General features: G+C 37.4%; 1 protein-coding gene and 1 long non-coding RNA gene across 7 annotated transcripts in view; both read right to left on the reverse strand.

Moving 5' to 3' along the window:
* Positions 1-24,493, reverse strand: part of LARGE1 (LARGE xylosyl- and glucuronyltransferase 1) — a 266,932-nt gene that overhangs the window by 153,390 nt on the left and 89,049 nt on the right. The gene's annotated exons all lie outside the window — the stretch shown is intronic.
* Positions 24,275-24,493, reverse strand: part of LOC137474493 (uncharacterized) — a 2,223-nt gene continuing 2,004 nt past the window's right edge. The window contains exon 3 of the long non-coding RNA XR_010999378.1: positions 24,275-24,493. This exon is cut by the window's right edge and continues 159 nt beyond it. This is a non-coding gene — a long non-coding RNA (uncharacterized lncRNA).

Raw genomic sequence — 24,493 nt, forward strand, 5'->3', positions numbered from 1 at the left:
GAGCCTAAATACCCTTTAGTAATCTTCAGTAGAACTTCCAAGATTACAGAATTATACCTGATAATATAATACAGAATTATACCTGATAAAATAATACATAAAATTACAGAATTATACCTGATAAAATAATACATAAAATTAACAAGTATTGATCTTCAATTTGAATTACTGAGGGTTTGTTAATTTTTGTTGGAACTATCCTTGAGAGGGCTCTGCAGGCAAAGTTTTGTACTGAAAAATATTATTTTCACTGATCTCTCCCCAGTACACATAATGGGGTTCTCTCCTTCTCCAAACTGAGCATTCAAAAGGAGTCCAGATTGCAGGAAAGAATGCTCAAATAAAGGTAAAATGCCATCATTTCTACTCTGTCCCACTATAGTGCTTAAAAGCTGAAGTTTAACTCTGCCAAGCATATAAACCTCCAAATCTATTAGATAGCAATTACCATGTATTTAATTTCACAGCTGTGCCTTTTCCCTTTTTGATTCAGCACCACCACTTTTTTCTGCTTCTCTTGTTCAAGCCTTTTGCATCTGGTTCATAATCAGGTCCTGATGATCCTTATTCCTTGATTTCAGAGGCCAGCATTCCCCCAATTCCTTTTTCCATTTTTAAATTTCTGCAAATTCTATCTCCATCCTCGGTGTGGCTGTGCAAACTGTAATCCATCATAATAGACTGATGCTGATCCTGCTCTGTGGATTAAGCAGTGTAAAATGCCTGTGTACTGAATTCACAACTTCCAAACTGAGCAGCCCAGGTATATCTAATCTAACCAACTGGCTTTTATCAGCTGCACACAAGCGATGTGCAAATAAGCTTAATTTTAAGCCTCAGTCACATAGCCACAACCATGTTATTATTTTTTGTATTTAACAGAATGAGCATCTGTGATGAATTCTAAGGTACACTCTGTAGTTATACATCACTAGATTTGGTATGGCTCAAGATTCTTTGAAAACTGTGAAATGACAATATTTTCATGCCTGGTTTTGATTATTTCTCTTAAAAAGAGAAAGGGAAAAAATATTGCTGAACTTCAAGTGCAATTTTGCTGCTTTCTTCTTGTGAAATCTGTATTCCCATGCCAGATGGTGTCTGAGTTATCAAAGTTATTACCCTAAACTCAATTAGGGAAGAATGAAAGTAATTAAGTAGGGGATGAAGTGACAGAAATATTCAAGATATAAAGCATCTAATATGGGTGAGGACTCTCTAAATTAGATAGAAATTCATCTATAAATGCAACCTAAAACTGAACAGCTTGAGCCTTCACTTTCAAATATTTTAAGACATTGTGCAAAATTCAGTACTTTCTCAAGTGGGCACAATTCCCAGTGACAGAGTGGCTGTAGAAGGTGGGAGTAATTTTTTTTCTTCTGGAGAGCCTATTAGTAGCAGTCACCAAAAACACTCTGAAACAGTTACAGCTCAAAATGCTCCTCTATCTGTTGTGGAATGGCTTTTCAGGCTGCTTTGTCAACTCAGGAATGCTTGTTTCCTCTCTTAATCCTGGCTGGTTTGTACTCTCCACAGCAAAAAACCAATTACAGCAAATACATTGTACCATAAAACCTGTGAAGTAGACACCACAGAGGTACTGTTAACACTTATTTTACATTTATTTTTTCTTTCCCTATTTGCTTTTCCTTCCATGAATCAAATCAAAAGTTGTGACTGAGCTACAGGTATGACCAAGAACTGTGGCTATGGGTTTTAAGATGAAGCAGCCAAAATTTATTTTTAACCTACTGATGACAGTCTACTTATAGGAGAAATATGCAAGAAAACTCAATGAAAACAAATCTCTTTTACTTACCAACAGTCACTTCTGCATAGCTCATAGCTTCAGCTGACAAGAATCATGTTCATGGATAAAACTAATCAGGATTATTTGCTAGTGCTCTGCAGGCTGTTCATTCATTTTCTCTTTAACAGATATATATATATATATATAGATATATATATATATAACCAAACTCTCAAGATAAGCATAGATGAAGGATGGTAAGGAAAATACTGTTTTGTTCTGGAATGCTCAGAACTGGAGTTGCATGGCTGAAAGAAAAGGAACATACACTGCTTTAGAAAACAGGGATGTAGATGGTGCTACTGCCACAGGTAATATCCCTGGCCAGAAAGGAAACAAATTAAATCCTAATAATGCTTGTATCTCTTGCTCCTCCACGTACCATAGCATAGCAATACCATACTATGCCATGCCATACCTAAAAGTACAATGTGGAATGAATAAAAGAATTTCAAATATAAGCAAGTGTAAGTTATGAAATACCAGAACTATTTTTGCCTTCATTTACCTCGTGTATACAGCACAAATAAAAGCACAGAGCACTCCTGCACAAAGCACTCACTACCAAGAGAGATGGAAGCCCTAACAATGGCTCCAGTTTGCAGGACACTGGCCTGACAAACTGCAGTGCCATGATACATGTGCTTAAGAAAGCTCTTTTCCCACCACCATAAAGAAAGGACTATTTTTAATGCAGACTACTTAAATATTGGTCTGAGCACAGCCTCACAAAGGTTACAAACTTATGCAGGAAGGGACTTCAGCAGCTTCTTAGAAGGAAGAGTAGAAGCACATGCAGTGAGTATGAACTTCCTAAATGAGCTGGGGCACAGCCTAAGGGACTCTGCCTTCAGTTACCTCCTTTCAAAAACAGTGGCACTTTACTTGATCAGGCTGCTCTCAAAGGCTACACTGGGACCACATGCAGAAATATTCTAACGGCTAATTTCTGCAGCTCAGGAAAGAGAAAGAAGGCTTGGAGTATAGTCACAGCAGAGCTGCAGAGCTGCCACTTGCAAGTCTTAGAAAATATGATCCATGACAAGTAAAGCTGACTTATGCTACTGGGAACAACAAAAAATGGATCAGGTAGAAATGGAGAAAAATTCACAACTGGAGACTTCTGTATCTCTCAGGAACTTATTCACTAGGGTCAAAGCAGGACACTGGAGCATATGGGACTATTGCATGTCTGGTATATTCATGTCTATTAAAGGCTTCTCGAGGGAAATAAAAACATCCATCTGGAATTGCTATCAGTTCAGCTGCAACATCTCTGGAAATGAAGTAGCATGATGGCTTCATGAGCACTGCAGGTTAGGACAGCTAAGGCAATGGCACTTTCAAGTGGTGTATGAAAACTTTCCTCCTGTGCCACAAGGGTAGCACAAAGGGCACTCTGCAAATTGTTCCCTTTCTGACCCCCAGTTGAGCTACCAATAAATCACAATGAGTGTATCTTGCCAACTGAATTTCAGTGCTTGGAGAATTTTGAACCCGGGGCACAGTACAGTGATGGGCTTATATATGTCTTCAGGAAAAAGAGCTTAAACTATTAGCGCAATGGAGTATGCAGAGAGCAGTGAAGCGCTGCTCCGAGAAACATGAAAATCAGTAACCTGAGGTCACATTTCATATCTTGCTTTAGAAAATGGAAATAGCGAGAAGGAGGCACAAATCCAATTTAAAACAGAGAACATGAACCAGAAAAATAAAAAAAAGCATAATGAAAACCCAGAAATGAAGACATTAAGACAAAGATGTCAAAACACCTATTGGGTCTGAAATAAGCATAGCAGATGCTGGCAGATGCTGACTTTAATTTCAATTTTACTAAGGAAAAACATCTGGTAGACTTCTGGTTAATTTGCTGAAAAAAGAAAAAGAGCACATAAACTCTTCAGACTTCTCAATTTTAGAGAAACCTGTATTACTAAACTCATCTATCCTAGTTTCAGGAAACAAGGAAATCCTAGAAAACTAATACCTCAAGCTTATATAATGTTGACTTACTCAGAGGTATGAGAAATAAATCTAAACCAATGGATATATTTATAGAAGAGCAATTCTCCATAGGCAGTGACATATTCATCAGCACTTTGAGAGAAAATTACTAACGTCAGTAAAAGCAGTGGTGACTCCCTTTATAATTCAGATGAGGGAGAATCCTACCACGCATCTAGTAGGCCAAAATTATTAAGACAGTGATTGAGAACTCCTTCCCAGAACAGCTTGCTCTGCCAAACCTATATTTTTATCTTTATTTGAAATTAATTTATTCCCCAGCTGTCAAGAAAAGTCTAGCAATCAAAAACTTCTTAATTTTCTTTTTTTTTTTTTCTTGTTTCTGATTCCTAATTCCAGTGTAGACTGGGAGAAGGAAGAATGATGAGACAGAAAAGCACTCATAATCATTGTTTTCATTTAGGTGATGGAGAACATGAGTATTATTTAATTTTTAAAATCCCCCATACTGGAACTTTACTATGAAATCCTATTATCTGGAATATTATTTTTTTATGTCTTTCTACCATTTTGTAAAAAAGTTAGGTCTTGAAGATCACGTAGATGATTTAGAATCACATTCCATTAAAATTAACAGTCACTGAGGAGCCTGAGAGGCACAGATTGCAGGTAGGTGCACTTTTAGGAATCTATCCTTATTCAAATTGCTTAAATGGCTTTAAAAATAAAGTCATAACAGACTAACTTTGCTTTTGAACGTGAGATTTAATATTCTTTTGAACATGCTATCCCAAGACTTATTATAAATCCATTCTGACGGGCAGGCACCTGCCAATGCTCTGTAAGCACACAGGCCTCAGGAAATGCAAGGGCTGCTGGAGGGAGGGGGAGAAAACCCACAAACCTGAAACAAGTTTTTTAGGCCCATGGCTGCTACTGAAGGGTTTGACCACATCCAGTTTTTATTTCAACGTGTACTGCAACAATTTGACTTGGAAGGTGTTAACTTCTGCCTTTCATCTATTATACTGTTAATGAAAATCCTGCCAAAACTGGAATTTGAACACACTTTCCTATTTTAATAAATGAGAGGCTAGTGCCCTGTCCTACAATGATCATTTGCTTTGTGCAGGTAACAGACCAAAGCATTTCAGTCAGCTCTTAAGTGTGAGTTTTGATAAATGTAGCCTAGTTTTAGGCTGCTCCATTCATCACAGTGACTCTGGGGCTGCCTGTGCTCAGAAATTTCAGAATCAGAACAGAACTTCTTGTGCCACCATGCAGCAGTTAAGTCATATTTTAGAGAAGAATAACAAGCAGCCTCACAAATGAAACCTCTTTATGTGGTGGTGCACTGTGGATACAAAATACTAACAGAAAGATTTTTGGAAGATTAGTTCATTAATTTCTTCCTAAGTAAGACTACTGATTAAAATGAAAACGCTCCCTGTTCACTTCACTAGCTCCAAATACAATAGGAGGTCCTTAGAGTACCTTTTGTCCCAGCAGAATTCAGGAAAATTAAAAACAAAATAACAATCTGTAATAAATTTATATTATTATTTTTAAAGTCCTCTTATTTGGTAACAAGCTAACAACCAAATCCTTGTTCAGGGGATTGTTCAGGCTTTCAGGCAGTCTGCCTGAGCTTCCAGAGAGACCTCCTGAGCCATGAAATGGGGTATGAAAACGTTTAATCCCTGACTGAACTGCTATCCTTGTGGAAGCACTGTGAGTACATACAATTACACCGGAAAAAAATTCATGTTCACCAGCAGTACACTTCATTGTGGGGATGCAGCTTATTATATCAAAACAGAGAGGAAATGCTTCACCAGTACAAGATACAAATGACTGTCTGCTGGGGAGGTGCTCTGAAAAAATACAGTCCTTGGACCACTACAGTATTTTACACTTTCCTTCCTTAAGATTTCTATAAATAGCGTTTTTTAATCACCAGCAATTTAACATATAAATAAAGCTTGGGAGATGGAGTGGGATTTTTAGAATGGCAGTCATCAGTTACAAGAACAAACAGGCTGTGCTCATCTTCCTAAATCTCTCAGATACTTTTGAACCTGTTATGTGGGCCTATTTCCCCAGCTCCTAAATCACCTGGGTACAACTGAAAAGTACATTCTTAGTCAAAATAACTAGTCTTCAAGATTTTCAAAACAGGATGGTCAAGACTGTGTCTTTTTAGTTAATACTTAAAATTTAACACAAATTATAAAGTTATTCCAAATTGTTCAGCTGGTTTAGCTTTCTTCACATTTTTCAGAATAATAGATTTAATTTTGATATTAACAGCATTTAATCCAAGCACAAAAACTACTGGATACCCAAAATCACTGATTTGCTTTTTTCTTCAAATTATGTATTTTCCAAAACATGTTGAATTTGTAGATTTTTTCTTCCAAGCTTTTGAAAGCATAAGGACAAATTTTCACCTAAGTTAAAAAGACACTGCCCAACAATTATATTAATTCATGAAGGTCTGTTTCTTTTTTTTTTTTTTTTTTTAAGAGCAACTATCAGAAAGAAATAGGTATAGACTGCCTAGCTTTAGGCAGGGGCAAGAATGGTGGAGAGAAAGATCACTCTTGTCAGAAAACAGCATGGCTTTCTGGCATTTATTGCTATTACTTATATGGACATATTTTATAAACAAAACTACAAACATTATAGAGATAGAAAATTCTGTAAGGCTCAGGTAAACTGGACATCTTCTATACTGCCCTTCTTTTACTGTTTTTTCTCAGTAAGTTCCACAAAGACCAGCAGTTCAAACTCATATGAGACTTCTGGTTATCAGTATAGAAGAAAAGCTGCAGGAGATACTATATTAAGCACTTGCTATTTTGCAGCAAAAATTATGTTTAAAAAGTTATCACATATGGCACGTACTACTGCAATGTGGTATTGTTTTCATCATGGGGTCAGCTGCCAAAATAAAGATTTGGACACACAGTTGTACAAAAAACACGTTAGGAACTGTGGGTCTAAAATTTCCTCGTCTCTGATCCACTTTAAAAAATTACCCTAGGAGCTATGGTAAATGTAGAAAATATGCCTTTGACATCACTGAAGAATACAACTAATCACTTCTCACTTTTGCATGACCATGGTGCTGGGCTGTGGAAACGATGTAATAATCTGGATTCTCAACAGTACTTGTGAAATTCACAACTTATAAAATCAGAGTACAAGGAATCTCATTTTCTTGCAATGAATTAGCTCCAAGTACATTACTCTATCTTTTTTAGTTTAAACGAATTTCATGGCAGAGTTGGACAAAGCCATCTGCTGCCAATTGTGTTGGCAAGTGAGAGCATTGCTGCTGGCTGCTGCCAAAGCGCAGCGCATTGCCGTACATCTGTTAGAGCTGCTATAAACCAGGAAGCTTCACAGCTCCTCTGCATTGCTTCCTCTTTCCAAATCCCTGAAGGCTAGAATACGGCCAAAGTACCACTGGCATGGCAAATGTGGGAGACCTCATCCAGAATCCTGGCTGTACTGGGGGGCAGGGAGCATCTCTCTCCTGGCTTTGTCCCTCCCTCTTGGCCACTGGGAAGGCAGAGAAAAACTGTGTGACTGTGTCCAGTAGACACAGCCTCCCTTCTGGTACTTAACTACTTGTGATGTGCTAGAAAGACTGCTGGTAGCCATGGGCTGTGTCAGATTGCCAATGCCTGGTGTTAGCCATGGGCTATTTCAGATTGCCAACGGCAGTGCACTGGTTTCAGCTAAGCCATCCTCCTCCTCCTAGAAGCTCATAGGACCTGCGGTCAGGCTCCCAGACAGAAGATGCTCTGAGTTGTTCATCTCCCTATTTAACTTAGGGGCTGCAATTTGGGGTCCTAGGCAGCTCATGTGAACTCAGCTCATGTTTTGAAGGGGGATTTTGATCACTGTATTGTTAAGTATGCTGAGAAGAGTCTTGAAAGCTTCTCCACTCCAAGAAGACATCAATGAAATTGTAATTTGCAGCAGAGATCAGAGTGCAAAGACACATACGCAGCCCTTGTGTCAACCACTGCCAATCATTCAGGAGAACCAGATAGTAATGAACTCTCTTAACAGGAAACGATGGTGAAGCATCTAGACATCACTAGTACTGATGTGAAACTCACATCATGAGTTTCAAATAATTGGTGATATTCTCCAGGCTCTCACAACTGCCATAGTGGAGTTATGTAAGATCTCAGGTAATGTGTGAGAACAAAAATATACTTTGTCCTGCTAATGGTACAGAAAAAGTGACAAGTAGTTCCCTAAAGGTTTAAAAATAAACCTTCCACCTCACCACCCACCAAGATTTTCCTGAAACAAGCCCACTGATACCAATGGTAAAACTTCTCATTTTCTAATATGGTCTCTTTTGGTCTTTGCTAAATCACAAAAATAATTATAATAAAATAATAATTATTATGTCACAAATATAATTATTTATTTATATATAATGTTTTTAAAATTCATTATTAAAAAAAAAAGGGCAACATGCTGTCACAGCTATTTCTTAAATTACCACGTTTAGCAAATACAGGCAAAGAGGCCAGACTAAGTTCCCCGATTTTTGCTGATCTGGTGTGTTTTTAGGTTTCAGATCAAAATAGGCATCAGAAGAAAGGTCACAAAATACACAATGAAATACTGGTATGTTCTCAAAAGAAACTTGTTTAAAAAAAGAGAAATGATTTCTTACTGATTAGTCTGATTTGATGGATTAGAAGAAAATCAGAGTCTGTGTATTTAAGAACTAGCACCCTAAAACATCTCAGAAATGAACACCACAATGTGTAGACCTGATGCTTACAGAGAATAAATCAATCCAAGTGGACACAAATTATTTTACTATACACACTCTCTGAGCAACAAGGGATGAATAGTGGGTTAAGGAGAGAGCAAAAATCTCAAAACCTATTCTCTTTTATTACCAACTACTGTGAATAGAGCCAACAACCACTAATAGCAGAGACACCAGTCCTACATGATTTACAGGCCATAGAGACTCTTAGACAGCATTAAATGAATTAAGTTGATTCTCAGCCAGTATTAACTTCTACCTAAAAGCAAAAGTATCCAGTCAAAGAGAATCCTTGATATCTGCTGCTCAAGGTGGGGAGTTCAAGGAGATGAAGCCAAACTGACAAACCAGCAAGTATCTTAACCTAGGTGCCCTGCCTCAGAAAATGCACTCGGTGTAACATGTTCAGTTTCATTTCTTGGTTTGTATTTTTTCTAGAATGCCAGTAACTAAGCCCAGTAAATGTGTACATGCATGTGAACCACTATGAAGAAGTTACAGCAGGCAGTGTGGTTACTTAGATGACTGAATTTATGTAAACACTTAAGTTTATGCAGAATCAGGGTCTTGTATTTTAGAACAGGACGTAACTCATTTTGTATCTTACATATTCAGTGGGAAACAAGCTGTGAGTACAGGCTTGGGGTTCCATATTTAAAGTCCAGAAATTCAAATTCATCCATGGTTCTCACAGTATCCATTGCTCTCTCCACTTGCCCATATGTAGTGCCTTGCATTTCTGTTTATGGTAAGAAATTTATGCTCTGAAGTGTATGTAAACATTACCAACTTCTGTTTCCCACAGCTGCTGTAACTCGAAAGTTCTTGGCTTCTGTGCATTTAAATTAACAGTCACAGCAATATACCAAAGCTTCTTCTTGCGCTGAAATTCAATTCTAGGTAATTGTTTTACAGTATATAACCAAAATACTCATATTGATCTCCTGCTCAAACAGCTTACCTTCTCAGAACACTCTGAAATTAAAGTGGCAGGTCACTCACTGCTACTCCTGCACAGCATCTCATCTTCATACCTCTCGTTTTCTCAAAATCAGGGGTTTTTTCAATGTTATGGACACCTGCCCTTGTGAAAGGTCCTATTCATAACACCCAAGAAGTTTTAAAGTTAAGTTTTGTAGAAATCACCCACTCACAGAAAAAAAAATCCAAACAAGACAGATAACATTATTTTATCCCCTATCCTTTGTAAATCTCTACAGCATTTAAATTAATATCATTGTGCCTGTAATAAATAGGCACAATCCTCCCCATCATGTAATAAACTTCTAAGCAAAGTGCTAGATACCTCAACTCAATGGGTAACTTTCTTAAACTCAGAAATGGCAAAAAAGGGGACAAAGAATTAAATTATTTCTTGTTACCGTTAAACAGTAATTGAATAATATTTGCAAGGAAAATTATTTTCTCCTGGAAAATAAGCGATTTTCTCAAATAATTAAAAAAGTCTTGCATAGGGTTTTCATCAAAATGTAAAATTCTATTCTGAAGAGTCACAGTCTGTGAACAACTGTAAGCCTCTTAAAAAGGACATTTAGAATGGAAACATTTTGTCTATCTCAATTCTTTATAAAAACACTTTAGTATTTCCCTATGTGTATTTGCACAATATATATAACTAGAGAATATGGAATACTGTTCTGTACTGGTGATCTTTATTTAACAAGGAACTCGGTAAGATGAATTATATGAAGACCTAGAGAATGGCCTAAGTGCTGGAAAACCTATTTCAGAATGAACTGCTGAAGGACAGAAATCTACTCAGATAAACAGAAGTATGGCTAATAGGCAATTTGCTCATACCCTTTAGGGAAATAGTAAAGTTCACTCCAACAAGATTTCCAATTTTAAGAGAATGGTACAGGAACCAGAGATTCATAACTGAATTTTCAAAAATAAAAGACAGAAACACAGTCCAAATTTTGAGCAAAAAAAGCAATTAAGGATTGACATAACTCACCAAAAATCACCAATAATTTTCTGTTTCTGCATATTTTAAAATCAAGAATGTGTTTTTGTAAAAGGCGGTAAAAAAATCCTGTGGCCTACATCATGCAGAAGACTCCAACTGGATCTTTCTACCTGGCACACTAGAAATTTCCTTAATGTCAATGATTTAGGTGAAGGATTGAGAGCACAATCAGAGCCAAAACATGTGCATCCCAGAGCTCAGCGATAGCCCCTGCCTGCAGAACCATATTTCTGAAATTTCAAAGAGGAATTTGGAAGTGCAGGCATCCAAATGTTTAAGGTAAGTGAACTAATGAAGTACTACCACACTTCCACTGTGAAGCCAGCCAAAGCCAAACTTCATTAATCTGCTGCCTTATCTCATGGCACCAAAATCTACAAAATCACACAAAACTTACACTTGAATATTACTGGCTGCGACCAAAGTAAGAAAGAAGTAATATAAATGTTAATGAGATGATGTCTGTTTCACTTTAGTTAAAAGCCAGACTAATCCCATAATACTAACAAACAAAAATATTAGGCACTCCACAAATACCACATAAAAATGTCCAGATGGTCCTGTCTGTGGGGAACAAGAAGAACAAGAGGCTTTACAAGTTAAATTCCAGGGAAAAAATCCAAGTCCCAAGGAAAACTAAGAGCTACTTTTAGAGGTATTGAAACAGTGACTTCGCTGCAGTAAGTAGCAGCAATTTTTAAAGGGGAGTCAGGTGTATACACTCCAATATTACTGAAGAAAGAACAGTTTGTGTCAGGTAGGTTGAACATTTTTCAGTTTCCCTTTTTAAATTTGTGTGATTTATTTAAGAGCTATGAAAACTATAAATCGGCCATAACCTCTCAATGGTATCTGCACTAACAAAATAGACAAATAGAGAATTAGAAAGACAGGGAGGAGACTGGAAAGTTCATTATTTTTCCCTTGTGAAGCCTCATTGTGGTGCATAGATGAAAGAGCCATTTTAGTGACACTGAGGTGTCACTATAGCTATTGTGCAAGGATACACACATTCAGTTCTTTGGACTGTAGTGCCCCTTTGTGTAAACTCAGACCATGATGCTCCAACACAGCCTTAATATGGTGCTTCAGAAAAAATTTCAAAAGGGGTCTTGGAGCCAAATGACTCAAGCTAGAAGCGTAGTCCCTCTAGAAAAACTTTTGATACTTGACTAAAAAAAAAAAATAAAAGAAGGGAACTAATATGCTGACAAGAAAAGATGAGAAATGTCTACTCAGCACACACCAAGGTCTTGGAAAACAGTGCATGTTTGGCAGACTTAATGAACTGAATGTGCCCTCTTCCCTTATTCAGAGAATTTTAGAAAATCTGCAATTTTTGAACACAGCAAGCACTGTGATTTTACATAATATAATTAGTTGCATGGTAGACAACTTTAAGACTTGACTTTTGTTAGCAGGAAGGTAAACAAGGGTATCTTCTATCCAGTGGTCCATACTAAATAAGCAGGGGAAGACAGTGTGCTCAAAAATAAAGGAAGGAATTCATGCCAGGAATAACCAAACACACTACATAATACCTATCAGAAAGGACAGGCTGTTTTACTGACTTGAGTATTTATTCTGTGTCAGTACTCAAAAAGGAGAAACAAAATGATCATGACTCTTGGACCTGTTGCACTGATGCCAAATGCACTAAGTGCACTTAAAGTAATGAAAGAGTTCATCCAGAAGTCCGAAGATAGAAAACTAATTGATAGGAATAGAATTAAAGATTGACAGCCTTTTTTTTTTTTACTATCCATCTGTTAAGACTGATTTTATCTTTTCATCTGATTTAAAGTTGGCAACTAAATATAACGCATAGATGTATAAATGAACATATTAAGGCATTGCAAGGTGTCTGATCTAGTAACATCTTTTCTTGTTAAAAAGATAAAATACCAGGATATTTTGCACAAAGAACTAAAACCTGGCTACTTAACCAGACTGCAAGCACCAAGTTTACTGAAACAGGAATACCTCCTGAGATCCCAAAGTACTCAGTAATATGGTGGTTCCTATTTAAAATTTACTGATGCTTTGGAAATAAAAATAAAAAACCCAAAACTTTACATACAAAACCAAATTATTAGTGAAAATTATGCTAAAGACAGGGTAATCCTGCCTACTCAGACAAAATGCAGTTCATTATGTCCAACTGCAAAGGAATATTTTTGAGAACAAACAATGCAGACTACACCTATAAAATAGAATCATGTATTTTGGAAAATATTGATTATGGAAGGGACTTAAAATCAGCACAGGTAAGAAGATCATTAAAAAAAGAATTTCAAGAATCAGGAGTGTAAGTCATTTGGTACTTGGAAGTATAGCTGGGGAGTAAAGAACAGGAAGTGATAAATATATGTAGTACCTCTTTAAGTAGTAGTGATGACAATGCTATTTCATACCACTATGACTTCTGTCACGTGCGTTTTTAGAAGTGTGTTGAGAATTGGGAGGGGGTTTAGAAGAGAGCCAACAAAAAAGTTAAAACTAGAGATAATGCTCCACAATTGAAAGAGATCAATCCGTTCCACTTACAGGAAGAAAACTGAGAAGTGAGCTAACTGAACTATATTAGTTCCTCCACATGAAGAAAAGAGCAGGAATGGAAGAGCTCTTTAATCTTAAAAAAATGATTTAGTAAGAACCACCAGCTTGAAGACAAATTTCTAATGAGAAATGAGGTACACATTTTAGTAGTTGAAAATTACTAAGGATTACACAAGCTTCCCATCAAAGACGAGTTCAGACAACTGGGATGTCCTCAATGGCCTTGAATTAACCTATGACTTCCATCAAAGTTTCGAACTGGTCCTGAGGACTACACACTGACAGAGTTCTTTGAAGCTGCTGCTGCTGACAAGATCAGGACCCACACTACCTATTCCACCTCTGCACGCAAGGTCTAAACAAACATATTCCCTGCTCTTCATCTACAAAGGTCTCTCTTGCCACATTTTACCTGGAAGGCAACCCATCAAAGAGGAAGCAGACATCTCCCAACTATTTTCCTAAGCAAGCACGCAGGAAATTAGCCACAAGCAGAGGTGGCCAAGTTCCATGAATCCTAGTGAGCTGCCTCGTGGCAGCGCGACCATTAGAAGCTGCATATTGCAGTGTAAACTGCTGTGGATTATCACAGAATTTCCTAAAAGCTGCTGTACCCAGGACTGTTCTTCTGAAAACTAAGGATTCCTGTGTCTTGGAGTTAGAGAGAAACAGCACTTGGCACTCCCACACTGAAAGTAATAAAAACAGTGAACAAAAAAATAAGATGCACCTCCTAAGTACTACTTGAGATGTCATAATTCTTCAACAAATCTTCCTTAGAACTTTAGGACAGATAAAAGAAAAAACCCAGAATTCACTTAGATGAAAATCCCATGTACCTGCCATGCAAGTACAGCTTAGATTTTACAGTCTTAATTAACGTGAACGGACATGTGAACTGCTACTTGAAGTTTCTTTTCTATAGCAAGTAGAGTTTTTCATTCCTTAGAATGCCAAAGAAAAACTCCTAATTGTTATCTAGTTATAAATTCTGATCTAATAATTCATAACCTAAATGGTAGCTAATGAGGACTTATTTTTAGGAGAACAGATGCAGAGTCGCTTTAGAAACAAAACTAGAAATTCAATGTCATGATTTCTGTGATTCAGAATGCAGGATATTAAGATATTTGGGATTGACAAGACTGTAAGTGATATTTTTTATAGCCAAGAGACACCATCAGTCAAATTAAATTCTGTTAAATATTTAAAAACTGAGAGTGTTTAAAATATTTAAAGTTTTGAGAAATTATACCAATTCTTTTCTTCTTTGGCCTATTTCTGTGATTTCACTACTACATTTTCTTATTTTACAGTCTAAGAAAAGAGAAGGATTTTCTGTTCACACCACAACAGATACAATCTTTCTTTTATTTTTCTGATATTGAAAATAGGCACATAATGAAGCTTTGCTATGGGTGAGTGTAATTCATTCATGACAGTTATGTATCACCTTGTTGTGCAATTTTTTAATATATCCCCACTTTTAAAAAAAACTTAATTAAAAGAAAAAACGTTTAAATTGCCAGAGATAACATTTATTAGCTGCAGGCTAGGACTCACCAAGAAGCCTGAAGCTTAGTTAAATATCCATCTTCTTATAATTAATCCATTCTTTTCTTTTTTTTTTTAAGGAAGAAAAATATCTACAAAACGGAAAGAATGGATGAGACTTAGAGAATAATTACTCGTGAAGGTTAAAGATTTTTAAATACTCATTAAAGAATAGAATGGAATTTAAAAAAAAAAGCACTGAATTTTCTTTTTTGATAAATTTCAAGAAAATTGAGAGGTTCACTTTGATTTATCTGCTAGAATGTATCTTAGTGTCCTCCCTTCCTTGCCTCCAAAGAGCTGATAACTCATTCCCTTCCCTAAGTTTTACACTCATTTGATGGTACAGACAAACTAAGCTACATTTTTACAGATAGTGACTTGTGAAAACTTTAGTTGCAAATACAGAGATATCAGGCCTCTCTCCCCACCCCCTGCTGTCTTGCTACATGTCTGTTTTTGATTCAACATCTCAAAAAGCCAGAAGAAAACCATCAGGGAGGGTACAGAGGGAAGGATGGCCAGCCCACATCAGGCCCTGCAGTAAAGCAGCTGCATTTCACATCCCAGTGTGCAGCTGGCAAGAGGAATTCCCACTATAAGCAAACCAAGCCGGGAGCACACTACCTCCTGCCATTTCATATACAGTGCTGTCATGGTTTAGGAATGGTATTCCCCAATTTAGTTCTCCCACCCACCTCCAACTGGAGGCACAAAAGGCAAAGATCATAGGTTGTGATAAAAACAATTTACTGAAAAAGGTAATGAGATAAGAAAACAAACAGTAACAACATTAATAACAAAAGGTACAACAAATGATTCACAAAGAAAAACTCCCCGACAACTGACAATACCCGAGCTCCCTCCAGGTTTTCTCAACCAGCAATGACATGAGGTAGTACAGAATAACCTCTGTGTCCTGCTCATGCCCTCTCTTGACTACCACAAAATCTCACCCTGTATTGGCCAGAACAAGGAAAAGCACATGTAGGTTTCCTACCTGCACACAGTATTTCCCCATTTGCAGCTGTGGCATAACACAAGCACAGTTTTGCCATTTAGCAAGTCCAAACTGCTCTTCATTCCTCAGGTAATATGGACTTCTGCTCTAGACTTTTGTCACACAGGCAAATTCAAATTTACTGTAAATTCAAACAACCCAGGAGTCAAGGAAAGCACTAGAGACAGGGAATAACATTTCTTCCCCTTTCAAACTCTGCTCCCTAAGTAAAATGCACTTCAAACTTTAATGCTTTATTTAAATGCTCTATTTTCATTCAAAAATATATTCTTTTGTCACTGTAGAAAAATGGACATGCCTTTAGATATGCCACTCATAATAACTCGTTAAATATCTTCTAAATCAAGTTGCATTTCAGACAGTGAAAGTTCTACTTTGACTACAAAGAGATATTAAAATAATATCCCATAATTACTAACAGTGATTATAACAATAACAACTCCAATAACAACTAATTAATAATTTGGGAGTTCTGATTATTATTTTACCCCAAGGCTTTGCGAACTTCTGAAAGGGGGAAGTAGGAGAGAAATCGCCCTCTTTGCCTACCACTGGCAGATACAAACCTTCCCAGGAAGCAAGCAGATACTGGCTGAGAGACAAGACATCACTGGATGGATCAGGCATGCAGATCACTTGGAAAGGCCTCTGGTCTCCTCCAGTGCTTTTTCAGTTCCTCTACTCTTAGGTCCCCTTCTTGCCTCTGCTTCTATCAGGCTGACCATTATCTCTGTGACTTTGGTGATGGGTTATGGCAGCTTTGAAAGCAGACACACCAGAGATGCTTCCATTAACTAATTCAGTCACTGACACCAGTGAGGCTGGATCACCTCAGGCTGCACACAGACTCCCAAAATATCCATATTCCACCTTACCTACATATGTGACAGCAATTCTTCAACTGTACTTGTAAATGCAATGTAAATATACATTGAGTTTTGATATTCTGTCACAATAAAGTGCTTTATTTCTATAAAACATCTGAAAATCTCCCTCCTAGCACCCCTTTTCCCTTTTATCATAAATGACTGAAAAAGAGACAACTTCTCCCGGTAAAGGAAAATCATGTATTATCTTTTATTTATTCTTAGTTGCAGTGAAATAACATTATAACCATATAGCAACTAGCTAAAACTAAGGACAAACACCTTCCACAACACCACTAATAGTTCAACACACAATCACAGAATCAGAGAATGATTTGAGATAGAAGAGACCTTTAAAGGTCATCTAGTCCCATACCCCTGCAGTGGGCTGGGACATCAATCACTAGGTTCAGGTTGCTTCAAAGCCCTATCCAACCTGATCTTGAATGCTTCTGAATATGGGGCATGTACAACTTCTCTGGGCAACCTGTTCCAGCAGGAAAAAGACTAAAAGTATGCAGGGAGAAGCAGGGTATAGATTTGTGAAGAAATTTTTAACTATCTGAAACTCTTGTTTTCTAGTTTCTCTTGGCTGGCCATATGATTTCTCATCACATTTTCTTCAGTGAAAGCCCTAAATACAAGCATGTAAGTTTGTGCAAATAAAACAGATGCACAACCCCACATAGCCAAGTAGTAAGAAAAAAAGAATAGAAAGCTACATTGGTTAGAAGTTTACTCATAAAGGGGATCATTAATGACAAGAAAGAGTCCCAACACAAAAACATAAAATGCAGTCAATGGTTGAGTTTTGTTTTTTCTCTGGTTTTGTTTTTTATGTTAAGCATAGCTAAGCAGCTATTTAAAGAACAATATATGCAGCATAGGAAAGCATTAGACAGGTTGAAATATGCCTATCTGACTTGTATGAATTCTCAAGTCTGAAATGTCTCCTTTGTTTAGAAAGGAAAATCTGAACTATATTGGACCTTATCTGTTTTAACTGGGGGGGATGCAACACTTTTCTTTTAGTTTCATTTCCAGGCTCCTTGGGTCCTTTGAACAGAACACATTATAACTTTGCTGAACAATGTTGCTTGGTTTTACATCTCAAAAATAAACCTTTTTTTTTTTCCTGCTGAAAATAATTTTTAAAAAAGGAAAGCAAATGATGTTTTGTTTTTTTTTTTTTTAAAGAGAAAGAACAAAAATTAATGATGTACATGTGGAGAGAAACTAGCAGTGGTTAAAATTTTCTGGTCACATCATCAATGGTGCTGAAAAAGGAACATAAATACTATCAGAGATGAAATAGTATAGCAGCCCCTACTCCTGCTAGGCAGCACTGCAGATATGTCCCCAGGAATCCAGTAATGGAACAGAGAAAATTGAACATGCGTGACAGAGAGAGAGTGAAATGAAGCACAAAGAAGAAGTGCTACACAAAAGGTTTAAAAGGGTTCAAGGTGTGCAAACACTGAGGAAAAAGAGTGTGAGGGATGTGTGAACCAGCACAAGTGCAAGCAGAGAACAATTACAGGATTTTGAGTGAGCAAGGCTGAAATGATAAGAAAACAAGCAAGCACAAATGTGAAAGAGAAAACAGGGGTGCAGGTGAGCATGCACATGAGCAACAGAGCACAGCAGTGACAAGCTGTGATGCAGTAAGAAATGGTCAAAGTAGGAAAACTGAAAACAGTTCCCATTAATTTCTTTTTTGTTGCTGCTTTTACCCTCATCATTGATCAGAAAAAAAGAGTGTTACATGAAAACATTCCAGTCAACCATGTAAGAAAGAAACAAAAGCCACTGTGATCAGTAAGAATTACCAATAAACAAGGCACTGGGAAATTGCTTTCAACTGTGTCCAGTAAACTGAAGTAATCAGAATGACCATTCAGCGTGTTCTTTGGAAAACAGCAGAGTGGAAGAAAGGGCAACTTCTAAAGAGCAACCGAGCACTTAATTCTCCCTTCTCTGATGAACTGTTCTTGTCAGAGTCTACTGTGAAGCCAAACATATGTACAGAATCACAATAAAGCCTTCAGCAAGGAATGAGGAGCAGAGAAATTAGGGACTACATACATTAGGCACAACTACCTCTAAGGCATGACTAAATAAGAGGTCTATCACTGCACTGGGTTTGCATTACAGGGTTTTGGTTTTGTTTTCTTTCCCATGTTCAGCTGAGGAGAGAGTGAGAGTGACTTAGTGGGCACCTGGCAGTCAGTGAAGATTAACCCACCCGACAACACAGCTGTAGCTACACACAAGTATAAAACCAGGAAATATCTCCCCATTCAAAAGAATTCAAGTTTCAAAAGAAACTTGAAAGAAACTGAGGTATTCCAGTACTTATCTGGATAACAGTTACGGCGGTCAAAGTACTCTGCCTTTTCTGGTCTTGATGCATCACCTCTTTCTTTCTTTCTCTCTTTAACACATAGACTACAGGATGTCTTTTTTAAGCTGGTACTACCTCCAAGAGTTTCAAGAAAATTTCCACCTATGTAAGATGTCAAGTAGAAAAAAGAGGAAGCTATTTCATTTCACAGGGTTAATAGCAGAGAAACTGCTTGTTATAGTTTTTTGAAGACAGTCTCAAGTTCATTAGATTGTAAGAGTATTAAAGCCAAGAGGCTAGATGACTTCCCCGTGGGCCCTCAAACTCTCAAAAAAAGTTATTTCATTTAACCTTTTGACAGTCATATTTATTTTATAAAATAGATGTAATTTGTCATATTCACAAAAAACTTTACTAAAAGATTTCCATTAATTCAATTACATCTTGAAGGTTAGTGAAGGTCTACATGGTGAACAAATAACTCATTAGTGCTTATCTAGTCTCAAATTTGGATTTCATCAACATCAAACTTTCTCAAAAACTACATACAGAATATGTTATAAATAATATGTACCACAGCAGGTTGCTAATTATTTTCTCTGGGGTTAGGGGGGTTTCATTTTGCTCCCTATCTGTCCTCCTCTTAACACATTCTCTGTCCTCTCTCCAGCTGCTCTTTCTATTGCGGTTTGGGGTTTTTTTCTCTTCTTAATTTTTAATTCTGTTATCCCAGAGGTGCTACCACTGTGGCTGATGGGCTCGGCCTTGGCCAGGTTCATCCTGGAGCCAGCTGGCACTGGCTGTGTTGGACATAAGGGGAGCTTCTCAGGGAAGTCACTCCCCCCTGTAGCTCCCCATGCTACCAAAACCTGATCACACACTCACACTCTCCAAATAAACCCTGAACCACCCACTTTGAAAGAAATCCATTTTCTCACACAAGTGCACCCAAGAGCTTTGAGTAGTTCATGTTACACAGTGAGACTGTCACTCAAAAGAAGCATTCCTAAAGCTTAACAGCATTCCTTTTTCTCCATCAACACTTCTTTACCTTTGCCTAAAAAGGCTGGTGAGACTAATTAGTTCCCAACACTCCACTATTGTTAACAATAATATTACCTAGCCTATAGAGCGTTTTTCATCAGTAGATCAAAAAGGGCTTGGGAAATAAGCCAAGTGTCATTACCTCATCAAGTAATAACCACTAAATAATCAGCTCTGCTGCTGCTTTAATCCTTAAAAATGGTGTTTTAAAATCACGAAGAAGCCAAAACATAATCTCCAAATAATACACCTTCTCTAGCAAAGGAGATTATTTATTTCCTGTTCAGTGGAACCCAAGAGAGCTCCATGAAGCAAATAAGGAATATATTTGCAAAGATACCACACAGGATTAGAAAGGACCTTTCCAGTTATTGAGCTCAGGCCCAGTTGTCCCAGGCTGAAATATCATATAAGCCCTTTCCTAAACAGCTTGAGTTTTGCATTAAAACTAGTGAGAGTTTTTTGCATTTCATTACCACAGAGAGAGTGTGTCAGAAATACCCTGATCTAATGAACAGATATTTTCTTCCTATTTGCATTCCTAAATGCATTATTGATCTGATAAAGCACATTTGTCTTGGTATTAACAGTATCTGCTCATGTGAAAAGCTCTGCCCTGTCTTGTGTATTTAGAAAGCTCTCAATCTGGTAGAGGAAAGGAAAAAATCAATTAAGTCTCCCATCATAATAATAGCCAGGCCTATGAAGTTTTGCCTGTGGCTATTGACATATATACATCACCAACTATCCCAAGTATCAAATTCAGCTTTGTTAGAAATATTTATTCAAAGTCCAAGATTCAGTTCCAGAGCAGTGATGGTCACCTCAGAATCCGCTATAGTGTATTAAGACTACTCTTTTCCAAGGTGCCTTACATTACACTTACCAACACTGAGTTTAATTCGCCACTGTATTGCTCTGTTTTAAAAAAATCTGTGGTGGAGATTCCACAACTCCTGTTCACAATCTATCAGGACACTTTGAACTCTCTTCTGTTTAGAGCTACTTCTCCTCATCAAACTCTACCTAAATCTCCCATTGCTACAATTTCAGGCTGTAACTTGTTATGCTCTGATCAAATCCACTTCTGTATGCAATGAAGTGTCTAGTCAGCTTGCAGCAGTGAATACAAATGTGCAGTCCTTGTCTTCCTGAGAATTTCACTATTTATCAACCTTTCTCTCTTTAAACAGCTAGAGAAGAGGACTGACCTTCTACCATATGCTTTAGAACTGTACTAAAAGACAGGTCTTTCTCAACAATCATCCTCAGAAATCGTAATTCAAACATCTTGCATTACTGGTTATTTGAAGTTCTGATCAGTTTTACCCTTTTGCGATCTGAAGAAGCAAAGACCTTCTCACTTTTTTTCTCCTGTACCCATAGCTGGCATTGACATCCATTTGGTAACAACATTCTGCTGGTTTCTTTAGACATAAATCATCTATAGTATTGAACAGGAATGTTTTTTTTCCCATAGTCTGGAATCTCAAAGCCATTATCTCATTCAACAGGCCATCCTGAAACAATATTGACTCTCTCAGTTCTGTCTCTTTTCTCCCTTTTCTTCTGTTTCAGCATCCAGAAATGTACTTTTCCTTTTATATGAATAGAAAATAATTAACCAGAACTTCAGTCTTACAGTTACTTCTTCAGGTTTTTTGGGGGGTACAATGGAACTCTTCATTAGAGTACACAGGCAGAATATGAACTCCTTATCAAGCTGCAGTTGTTATCTTTTTGTTATTCTAGTATTCATATTACTTTTAACCACATAACCATCAGTAGTCTTACTAGAGGGTTGATGATGTATAGCCTCTGCTCTTGAGTTAGACTAAAAATAGAAAGTACTAGGAGGTCTAGAGAGACTTAAATTAGCCTTAAATAGTCCTTCCACCATCAGCCACCACCAAAAATGCCTCACTTACAGGATCACTTTTCTCTTTCTTTTTAATACATTGCTCATCTAATGTTTTATTTGCTCTTGAGAGGTTCGAATGGGCAGGTTATCCATATTCCTTGTAACAGCAAATTCTCTCTTAACAATTATTAATGATTTCCTACAGTTTTAAAACACCAATTCAGTTAAATCCATAAACACTTGATGACTACCAAACATTAATCATCAATTTGCAAGTTTGACTGGTACCTTTTATGTTCTGAATAGGATTCACATAGAAAAACTCCCTGTGACTTCAAAAGATGCAAACCTAATGAATTTGGAATGTGCACATTTTCACAGCGCTGAATCTTTTCACACATACATGATGCTCAAATACAAGATTAGTGTGCAGTCCAGCAAGGCTGCTGCTTTTAGTGATATTGCAACTCCATGTCTTCCTGACTCCTCAAGATAATACCTTCTCTTTTCCATATGAATCCACTTTTTTACTACATCCCACTACTTGCAATGCATGCAGATCTTATCTTTTGTCTTGTCTTCCTGCCTGGATTATTACTAAAAAAAGCCAGCTTGTAAGTACTCCATTCAGCATGGAGTTTATGACAAGTAACACCTGAGCACTGCTCCTTCCTCACTCTTATTCATTAGGTCCTCCATTCCTAATTAAGCTTTCACCTTCTCAGTTCTCACCACACCATTAGAACTTCTTTTCTGTGAGATCCACTAAAACCAGGTTCCAACTCTCAACAATTCTGTTTGTGATTCCTACTCTCACTTGCTGCAAACACAATTCTTCCAACAAGCATCACACAAAATTACCATGGATAATTTTTCCACCAGTGGAAGTCTTCCATTACTTGTCTGCATCTATCCAGAGTCTATTTCACCACAGCTCCTAGATCAAGTACCTTACTTTAGTGCAATCAAGCAGTAATTAACAGAAAAACAACCCTGTCCAGGAATGGCTCAGATTATTCCATTCTTACATGCAGTCAAACAATGTGCCAGGACCTTAGTGGAATATTGCTAAACAGGATTCAAATATAAGGTCTTTCTACTCATTGTAATGTACTGATGGATATGTAAGGTAAACAACTATTAGCTATTAAATATATAAATATATTTAAATATGCAAATGTTTTTCCAAACAATTTGTTTGCAAGGGCAATACCTTGCCCTTAATGAAATTACAAGTCTCATCCTCCTCTGCACATGAGATATGTTCATAGATTGCAGTATGGCACAAACATTTTTTTCCCCACAAAATTACCATTATGCTTTGGTGGCAATACTACTGCCAGTATTGTCACTATAGTGACAACAGTATTGTCACCATAGGGTGACAATACTATTATAGACCTGGCTCCCTTGAATCAACCTGCAGATTGAATTATCACGCCAACTGAAGAAAAACAGAACTATTTGTTGTAGATTTGTTGGTGGAAAGGGTTCTGTCCTTTCTTTAGTGATAGCAATTGCAATGTGCAATATTATTTTATCCTAAGCTAATATCTAGACTTATTGGCCTATTGTGGCTGTAGTCTCCAAGATGAAAAAGTGGCTATTAATAGCAAAAAACTTCTTTTTAAAAGACCATTTGTAATATAGCTCAGCAAGTTTCTGTGACTTGAAAATTTAAGAGGCCTGCCGAAGGTCCAAGGTTCATCCCAAGTGACCAATGTAGATAGAGACCTTTTAGGAAGCTAAAATAGTGCAGCTATATAAGAGTCTTTATGGCAAGACAGAATAAATCAATCCCTCCACTAGAGAAAAGTACCAGGCTGGGAAGCCACATTTTCTAAGATATTTTAAAAGGCAATGTGAGATTCTGGATTAAAGAACTCAGGTGCTCAACCTGAGCCTCTTCAAGTTTGAAGGGACCGGTTTTTCAAACAGGAGAAACACTGACTCAAAACCAGGCAGTCGGAGCCAGCAATGCAAGGATGGCAGCATCCACAACTGTGACCTGCTTAAAATGCTACTTGAGTGCTTTAATCTGCAACCTCACTGTTCAACCAACAAATCCACTAATACATGAGGTCTATCTGAAGACCATAGAAAAGACTAACCATTTTTCTTTTGAGCTCTGTGTGATGCTTTGTCTTAGTCTGATCTGTCCTTCTATGACTTAGAAAACTGTAGTCTCCTGCCACTCCTAATGGAGACCCTCTGCTTTTAAAACCACTTAGAAGCTGATAAAACCCCTGAAATAGGGGGGGGGTCTGTTGATTGCACATTAACACCTATCAATACTTCACTGTCTGGTTGTAGTTAACAGGAGACAGGAGTAGCATCATCTCAAAGAATAATTTTATTAAGTTTAGGCCTTCTCTGTAAGGGAAGTTTGTGCCAGTCTATGAGATGTGCCATTCTGAACGCTACTGCTATGTCAACTAGTCCAATACCTCACATGAGTGCCTTTATTAGTACAAATGTCATTTTGGAAGCTGTTTTATGAAGTTTTCAATGTGGACTCTTTATTGTCATTCCCTGATTCAGTGTGCTCCACATCATCCATACTGCACCACAAATCTAACCAAACTTTTCAGGCACAAATAAATAAATGCATACAGACAGGAGATGAGGACAAGGAGGATATGGAATTTGTCAAGGGGAACTGATAGTCA

This window comes from Anomalospiza imberbis, chromosome 5, assembly GCF_031753505.1.
Source record: "Anomalospiza imberbis isolate Cuckoo-Finch-1a 21T00152 chromosome 5, ASM3175350v1, whole genome shotgun sequence".
Lineage (NCBI taxonomy): Eukaryota > Metazoa > Chordata > Aves > Passeriformes > Viduidae > Anomalospiza > Anomalospiza imberbis.